Source organism: Sapajus apella, unplaced genomic scaffold, assembly GCF_009761245.1.
Source record: "Sapajus apella isolate SASKATOON/1434 unplaced genomic scaffold, GSC_monkey_1.0 scaffold19, whole genome shotgun sequence".
Lineage (NCBI taxonomy): Eukaryota > Metazoa > Chordata > Mammalia > Primates > Cebidae > Sapajus > Sapajus apella.
The window spans coordinates 24,464,355-24,474,130 of NW_022436959.1; the positions used below are offsets into that span (position 1 = coordinate 24,464,355).

The 9,776-nt window shown below is 36.3% G+C and overlaps 1 non-coding gene across 1 annotated transcript; it reads left to right on the forward strand.

The window, feature by feature from the left end:
- The first annotated feature begins 9,638 nt into the window (after positions 1–9,638).
- LOC116557632 lies at positions 9,639–9,776 on the forward strand. The gene has a single exon (XR_004271614.1). It is a non-coding gene; the product is annotated as a small nucleolar RNA SNORA64/SNORA10 family (small nucleolar RNA).

Consider the following 9,776-nt stretch of genomic DNA (forward strand, 5'->3'; position numbering starts at 1 on the left):
TATATATATATATATATATAATTGGGGTAGTGGTACGTTTTAATATTTAAAGAACTGTCCATTTCTATAAGGCTTAGAGAAAGGTGAATACTGTATTACATGACTATTCCCTTTTTTTGTAATCTCAATATTTTGTCTTTTTAAATAGATTTTCTTTGAAAATTAAACATATGAAGTTTTAGAAGGCCAGTACTGAGATGTCATAATGGCTTCCTGAGCTAGAATCTGAAACTCAGTTTTTACAACAGAGGCTCTATTTATCTCTCTGATGATTTAGGGCAGAAAACAGGTTGAGAGTCATTAATCTGCATTTATTTATTCTATTTGCATAATGTAATACTGGACCAATTTCTCCAAGTGCCTAACTTCCTTTCTTGGAAGTTATGGAGCAGTAACTTTTAATTGGAGAGTGATGAAACCAACCCACATTCCACATTGTTGAGATACTTAACTAATAAGCATGTTTTAAAGGCACTTACACAATGGAGAACCCTTTAACCAAAAAAATAAAAATTGATTTGCCTAATAAGTCCATTAACTATGCATAATGACACATTTACACAAACATTTTAGAATATTGGCAGTATTTGGTAATATAAAAATATTTTTAACAGTGGCTTTAAGAGCCATCAAAAATACACAGTACTAAAAAAGTATATGGTATTAAACATAATGAAATTCCAATCCATTGCAAAGTCAGAGGTTATATGCAAAATAAGACAAAGGCTCCCAACCTGAGGGCTGGGAAAACAGGACACCAGGCCTATAAGGAATAGTTGTGTTCCCAGTTGCTCAGTTACTGTCCTGACCATGAAGGGAGATTTCACTGTGTCTAACTTTCTCTTGTCCTCTATAGCCTGACTAGAGCAGAAGAAAATAGTTAAGAAAAAGCCAGAATTCAGAAGACCAACCAGAAATTAACCTTTAGCATGTGGATCATTTCTTAATGAAGAGACAAATCATTCCGCTGCTTATGCAAAATCTGTTGCTCTCTTCTCTGTATTATAGTGTGCCTGTTTCTTCCTGAAACTCTTTATATTCCTCTATTATAACTCTTCTGCTATTACAGGAATTATTAATATTTTAACCTGTCTGCTTGCTTTATCATATCTGAACTTTGCAGACTCTGTCTCATTCATCTTCGTATGCCTAATGCTTGTTACTATTAATTATTATGAGTGAATACATAAAAATAAAATATTAGAATATATTTTCAATGTTTTTGTTTTTTGGTTTTTTTTGACAGAATCTTACTGTGTTGCCAAGGTTGGAGTACAGTGGCACAATCTCGGCTCACAGCAGCCTTTGCCTCCTGGGTTCAAGCAATTCTCGTGCCTCACCCTCCAGAATAGCTGAGATTACAGGCATGTAGCACCATGCCCAGCTAATTTTTGTATTTGTAGTAGAGATGGTGTTTCACCATGTTGGCTAGGCTGGTCTCAGGCTTCTAACCTCAAGTGATCCACCTGCCTTAGTCTCCCAAAGTTCTAGGATTACAGGCATGAGCCACCACGCCCGGTCTATGTTGGCCAGGCTGGTCTCAAGCTTCTAACCTCAAGTGATCCACCTGCCGTGGCCTCCCAAAGTGCTAGGATTATAGGCATGAGCCCCACGCCTGGCCTATTTTCAAGTTCTTAAAAAAATTAAGAATAAACTCGATTCCCAGAACCTTACTCCAATACACATAAAAATGCAAAAATCTATCTTTAAATTGTAATTTGGATGTCAAAATGTGTTATTCTGTTTCCTTCTTCCTCCTCTTTCATTCCATCCTTTACTCTGTCCTTTACTTACTATTCACTGAAAAAGCAATTAGGTGCATCTGAGTCACAGCACCAAAAAAAAAAAAAAAAAATTAGGTAGAAAAGGGTAGGAAGTCGGTCTAGCAAGCTTGGTAGATTAACTACATATGGGGGATTGAGCAATTAATACAGTAAGATAATAGAAGCCATTATCATCATACTATCAGAGAAGGAATATATGAATATGACAAGGAAGAAAACTATAATAAACCCTTGTGGTAACAGGAAATAGGAATTGGAGATGTTGGTGTGCACTCATAAATAAGTATATATGTGTATATATAAATATTTAGGTAGGAAGTTATACATACACACATATGATGGAGAGAAAAAGAGAGGGGGAAATAGAGCAACAGTGGTATGCATATATATAAATTATTTTTCCACTGAGGGAGGCCTACAAGGAGTAGTATCCTTGTAGCATATCTAGTACCCAGATCTTGGTTTCTAAATGTCACTCTACTGAAAGAAACAGGGCTTCCTGGAGGAATGGCATACCTCAGGACAGGGACAAGGAAAGAATAAATGAACTTGAATCATCTGATTGTGTCAGGAAATAATGAAGTGTTGAAAGAATAGTGAGAACATGTCAAAAGGACACAGAAGCCAACCTGGAAAAGCGCTTACTCCTACTGGTCAAATCTAAAACAATCTGAGCATCAAAAGAAATGATGATAGTACTGAATTATATAGTACACTGAATAAAATAGGAATTCATGAGTCCTCAATAATATAGATAAATAAATGGGGCGTTTAATATTAAATAATGTAGAAGGAGTGAAAGCATTAGAAAATCAACATTTTTCAACCAATATAGTAATAATCAAGCAAGACATAGCAATGAATGCTAAAACTAATGGGTAAAAGTAGGTGGAGGAACAGGATTTTACAGTCTCAAAATTTCTCCCCCCAAACGAATTACTCATTCCAAAATATATAAAAACACTGTACCTTTACAATAGAGAAGGCTCACATCAGCCATCTTATTTAAATAATCAAAGTTAACATCAGTAGTATCAGGAAACATTGGCACCATGTGCCACATGATAGGATGCAAGGAAACAGCAAAGCATCACTTCTGTGAAATTTTGTCAAAAAATGCATTACCTGGATATAATTAGAAGGAAACATTAGATAAGCCCAAATTCAGGAACAGTTTCCAAAACAACTGATCTATAATTTTCAAATATGACATGGCCATGAAAGGAAGGAAGAAGAAACTATTCCAATATGAGACAACTAGATACCATACTAATTATGGACTGCATCCTTTTAGCATAAAGGACATTATTAAAACAACTGGCCAACCCTGGATGAGGTCTCTGCATGAAGGGTATACCTACCTTTTTTTATACGATTCTTACAACTTTTCTCTGGCTTTCAAATTGTTCCAAAATTGAAAGTGAAAAAAAAAAAATGTGTGAAGTGCTAGTCCTTGACTCTGACTTGGATGATTAAATATCCTAATAATCAAGTTCATATAAAAAATAACTTGATATATTTGTATAACCAAGTTCAAACATTGTGAACACAGAGTAAGTGGTGACTCACAAAATGCCTCACCTGTGGATTACCAGTAATATTATTAGTAGTACTTAACATTCGTGTAGCACCCACATAGTTGTACATAATATAGCAAAGTAATGCCTCCCTCAAGGAGCTACTTTTCTAAGAAACAAAAGCTAACTTTGTGGGTGCTACACGAATGTTAAGTACTACTAATAATATTGTATATATTTCTCTGTTTATGTATATATATATATATGTGTGTATATATATACGCATTTATCCAAATACAATGTTTTCAAAGAGATATAGACCCATAGGTCAGATGTCACAAAGACAGTTGACTCAGACTATTTCTCTCCCTTTTATTTCAGGTTTAAGGAGTTACAAATCCAGGTGTTCACACATTGCCAAATTACTACTCTGTAGTTTGAAAGGAATGACAATGACATCCTGTTTGTGGTCATGGCTAATTTAGTATACACTACACCTGTAAAACCCCAGGCCATCAACATTTCAGGAAGGCTATGTAATCAAAGTGGTGACATTTATTACTTAGAATTATTGGTGACTTCCAGGGTACAGCACAAGCCCTCTCTCCATCTGACTTTCAATTATAACAGAGGGTCAGAAGAGTCCAATAAAGGCAGAACCTGAAGATGTCTATGGCTGCCTGCTGCTCATCCTGCAGATCAGAACTCCCTGAACATTCCTTTCTGTAGCCAAGAGGCAAAATTTTAGTGCCATCTCCCGAAAAATCTCTTTGATCCTCTCATGTTTACTTATGCCAAAATAATCCACCCTTCACTTTTCCAAAAGAGTTTTAAAATTTGCTTATCCACTTCTATTAATTATAATATAGATCACAGACTGCCATGTACAGAATTGGTATAGATATAAAAATTATATGGGGAGTGAGCCATAGCTCATTCAAACTTCTGGAGAATTTCTGAAAATGATATTACTTGACAGAATGTCAGAAATTTCATATCTGTTCTGTACAAACCTCATTATATTTGGGCATCTCAGACAAAATTTATTGGTAATCTAATAAGAATGATAATACTGCATGATAACTAAGGACAGGGCAAGATTCTAAATACTTAACATGTATTGATTCTTATAAGCCTCATAACAACTCTAAAGGGGTATATTATTGTTAGCCCATTTAATAGTTGAGAATAGCATGGCTCAGAGAGGCTAAATAACCTGTCTGAAGTTATACAGCTGATAAATGGCAAAACCAGCATTTTTACCTAATCAGCCTGGTTCCAGAACCCAAGTCTTAATAATATCATTCTTTCTGTCTCTTAGAGAGCTGTTACATGTCATCCCATCATACTTTTAGTCTAACTTTTTCTATTCTATCCATCAGGTCTGAATCACAGCATTTCAAATCTAAGAAATTACAAAAAAATCACTCCAAGATACATAGGTGATTCATCATATTCCAAAATATGTTAGCTAAATAAAAATGATATCAAGAAGACTGGGCACAGTAACTTATGCCTGTAATCCCAGCACATTGGGAGGCTGAGGTGGGAAAATTGCTTAAGTCCAGGGGTTTGAGACTATCCTGGGCAACTGTGAGACCCTCATCTCTACAAAGAATACAAAATTAGCTGGGCATGGTGGTGTGAGCCTGTAGTCCCAACTACTCAGGAGGCTGAGGCAGAAGGATCACTTGAGCCCAGGAGGTCAAGGCTGCAGTGGGCAGTGATCATGCCATTGCACTCCAGCCTGGGTGACACAGTGAGACCCTGTCTCAAAACAAAACAAGTATAAAAATTTTTAAACCTCCTGCAAATCATATCAAGAATTTAAAGTATACCTGAAATGGAAATTGACAATTTAATCTGATAAATGTAAATAGAAGATATTGAGGCTGAGATTAATGGGAAGACTATCAATAGCAATTTTATTTAAAACAAAACAAAACAAAACCCAGCAAAGGCTCTGCTTCTCCTTACTCCCAATCCGTGTCCATGCTTGTAGGGATACATGTGTCTTAGTCTCTGGAGAAATAAGTGCTTGAAATACTCAATGTTTCTAAATACACTCAGAAATGAAAATTATTGTAGTACCTAGTAAAGACTAAAGTAAAGATGTCATATACAGTCACTATAGAGAACAGTTTGGATGTTCCCCAAACCAGAAATAGAGCTACCATATGATCTAGCTATCCCACTTCTGGGTATATCAGCATATTAAAGGAAGTAAGTATATTGTAGAAATACCTGCACTCCCATGTTTGCTGCTGCACTGTTTATAAGAGCAAAAATTTGGAGGCAATCTAAGTGTACATCAACAGATAATTGAAAAAAAGAAAATGTGCACATACACACAATGCAGTACCATTCAGCTATAAAAAGAATGATATTTTGTCATTTGCAACAACATGGATGGAATTGGAAGTCATGTTAAATGAAATAAGTCAGGCACAGAAAGACAAACTTCATATGTCTGCACTTATTTGTGGGAGCTAAAAATCAAAACAATTGAACCCATGGAGATAGAGAGTAGAAGGATAGTTACCAAAGGATGAGAAGGGTAGTGAAGGGGTGGAGAGGAAGTGGGTCTGGTTAATAGGTACAAAATAAAAATAGATACAAAGAATGAAGAAGACCTAATATTTGATAGTACAACAGGGTCACTATAGTCAATAGTAATTTAATTGTTTATTTTAAAATAACTAAGAGAGTATAACTGGATTGTTTGTAACACAAAAGATAAATGTTTGAGGGTACAGATATCCTATTTTCCATGATGTGATTACTATGCATTACATACTGTATCAAGGCATCTCATCTTCCCCCTTTAGTATATACACCTACTATGTACCCACAAAACTTAAAAAAAAAAAAGAACCTGTAGTTTGGAAAAAAAGTTCCTGATCTTTTAAAAATAAATATTGATCAAATAATAAAGAATTACAAAGGACAAAATTATACCTTATACCCTCTTTTTAAAATTATATAGATGAAATCAGTGTAAATGTTTATGTATAAATAGAAAGGATTCAAATTCTAGAATAGTATAAATAATGACACAGGCTAGTGTCAAACATCTCTGAAAAGATAGATGGAAACAAAACTGAAATGAATGTAGTAGCATATGGATCAGCTGTGCTTTACTTCATGTTCTTTGTTTGGAAAGAAATCAGCTTTTTCTGGAATCTTGGTCTATACTGAGTCATGCTGGGGCTTTTCTTGGTTCAAGACTTCACTTTTTATTATTATCTGTTAGCAACCACATCTGGAAGAATTGCTTTCTTTTTCACTCCTAACATGGTAGCTTTTTGTAGTTTCCTCATGCTTTACAGTCCTATTATAGAAGAATCATGAAACAATATATGGGTGAAAGAAAGAATATACATTTCCTCATGCTGTTTTTGCGAAATATCTTTATAGTCTTATTTAACCATATCCAGGACTTTTTTTTTGTTTTTGGAGACGGAGTCTTGTTCTATGACCCAGGCTGGAGTGCAGTGGCACAATGGCATGATCTTGGTTCATTGCAACCTCTGCTGCCAGGGCTCAAGCAATTCTCCTGCCTCAGCCTCCTGGCTAATTTTGGCATTTTTAGTAGAGGCAGAGTTTAGCCATGTTGGCCAGGCTGGTCTCAAACACCTGACCTCAGGTGATCTGCCTGCCGCAGCCTACCAAAGTGCTAGGATTACAGGCGTGAGCCACCATGCCTGGCCCAGGACTTTTTATTTATGGGATTTCAAAGCCATCAATCTCTGATTGAAAAAATAAATAAACACAAAAACAAACAAACAGATATTCACAGAGAAAGATTTCTTCCTGGGTGGCCTCATTCTCAACATGGTTTCCGTCATTCTGACAGCACCAGTCACTTGGTTCGAAAATTGTTTACTCAATTTCAGCTCAAGCAACTTTGACATCAATGAGCATAAACAATAAAAGTTTTAACTTTTTATTATTACTTAAATATTAACTAAGTTTTGTTGGCAGCAAAAGAATATAAATGCTGCTTCATTTAAAGAAAATATAATTTGAATGCATATCTGTAATATAAAATAATTGATATAGGTTCTAAAATTGAAAAGACCTAGATTCAACACATAGCTGTGACTTAACTGTGTTACTTTTGGCAAGTTACTTAATCACCTTAAGTTGATTTACTTTTCTGTGTGACTAATAGTGCTACTTTAAAAATCCCATCACTTTTTCTGTTTTGAGACAGTCTTGCTCTGTTGCCCAGGCTGAAGTGCAGTAGCTCAATGTCAGCTCACTGCAATGTTTGCCTCACCTGTTCAAGCAAGTCTCATGCCTCAGCCACCCAAATACCTGGACTTACAGGCATATGCCATTACAGCCAGCTAATTTTTGTATTTTTAGTAGAAATGGGATTTCTCCATTTTGCCCAGGCTGGTCTCGAACTCCTGACATCAAGTGATCCACCTGCCTTTGCCTCACAAAATGCTGGGATTACAGGCATGAGCCACCAAAGCTGGCCTTCATAGCTATTTTTAATTTGCAAATATAGATATAAACCAAATCTCTGGATAAATAATCTAACATTGATATGTTAGATGTCTTTCAGGGGACCATGAAAGTGAGATAAAAACAATAATCCAAGTTAATGACTTAGATATAGTTTAGACTAGGATGATATCAATAGAAATGTAGGCAAAAGAAAGCTTTAGTGACATTTTAAGAAAAGACATGACCAAACAACTAATTAATTTAAGGTCATTTTAAAATGGAAATCAGGTTATGTCAAATCTTTACTTAAAACTTTTTACTATCTTCCTATTGCTTTTAGAATAATATATTTTTTTTAATCTGTTCCAGAACAATCTCCCAGCTAAGACAGCTGGAAAAACTAGACAATTTTTGTTTTTTAATTGTTTGAAGGCATCAGAGAGCTACAAAGACAGTGAAAATTTGGGGGAAAGATCTGAAATAAATCAAGTCCAGAGAAATGATCCAGGAACTTCATAGTTCCTGGCTTATAACTCAACCCTTGCTGCCAGTAACAAAAGTAAATTCTCTCTGGGGAAAGATAACACCCAGCGAGCCTCAAATCATAACTAAAATTTTTATTTACAATGTTTGGCAGTAAATCGGATAAAAAGAAGAAATGTAAAAGGGCAAAACTTGATTAAAATAAGAGACAGTGGCTGGGTGCAGTGGCTCACTCCTGTAATCTCAGCACTTCAGGAGGCCGAGGTGGATAGATCACGAGGTCAAGAAATTGAGACCAGCCTGGCCAATATGGTGAAACCCTGTCTGTATTAAAAATATAAAAATTAGCCAGGCATGGTGGCCTGTGCCTGTAATCCCAGCTACTTGGAAGGCTGAGGCAGGAGAACTGCTTGGACCCAGGAGGCTGAGGTTGCAATGAGCCAAGATTGTGCCACTTCACTTCAGCCTGGGCAACAGAGCCAGGCTCTGTCTAAAAACAAAACAAAACAAAATAAAATAAGAGACAGATCCATAGATACCTAGATGTTGGTGTTACCTACAGGTGCTTCAGCCATATATTCAAGAAGCTCTACAAATCTCTAACAAAATAGTATAAAGGAAACCACCCCTAGACACATAGTCCCACTGCAAAAGCTTAAAACAAAGAAAAAATCTTATAAGCAACCAGAGAATAAAAGACATACTACCTTCACAAGAGCAAAAGTTAGACTAACAGCTGACCTCCCAACAAAAACAATGGAAACGAGAATAAAATAGAAGGATATGTGTGACATTATGATATATATACAGATATAATATCTATATATATAGGTGTTTGTTCATAGTTCCTGGCTTATAACTCCCATATCCCTTGTTACAGTATTTAATGTTGGGGCACTTAAAACCACAGATATAGGCCTCAGAAAACAGAATCCCTCTTTCTTATCTCCTGCCTCCTTTCATCTGCTCCTCCTTTCCCAAAGTCAGAAATCTTCCCTGCCTTTCTGTCTTGGAGCTGGCCATAAAGACATTCTCTGATCTACCTTATGTGATTGTAGGTCATAAGACCTCCATTTCAGAAGGGGTCCTGCTACATTTGCTGGAGGAAAGAATGCAGCTCAGAGAGGACAAAAAGAATCTGAACCAGATAGGCCTTGCTGAGTTTCCCCACTCAACCTATTAGTGGATCATACGCTTTGTGTCTAATAACACTTCTACACAGTTGTCGATTATACCTATCCAATGAAGCCTCCATAAAAGGCATAAGAGGACTGGGTTCAGAGAGCTTCTGGATAGCTGAACGCATTGAGGCTCTGAACCTCCTCCCCCATACTATTCCCTGTGCATTTCTTCACCTGCATTCTTTGTGATATCCTTTATAATAGACCAGTAAATGACTCTCTTGGCTCTGTATAGTTACACCTGGCTTCACTTGAGTGAAAGCGCAAGTGGGAAGTGGGAAGAGAGAGAAAAGATCTCCTTGGTACCTCAACTTGGCCTTTTGATGGCCTCTTTCCTTGAAGGAACAACAGGA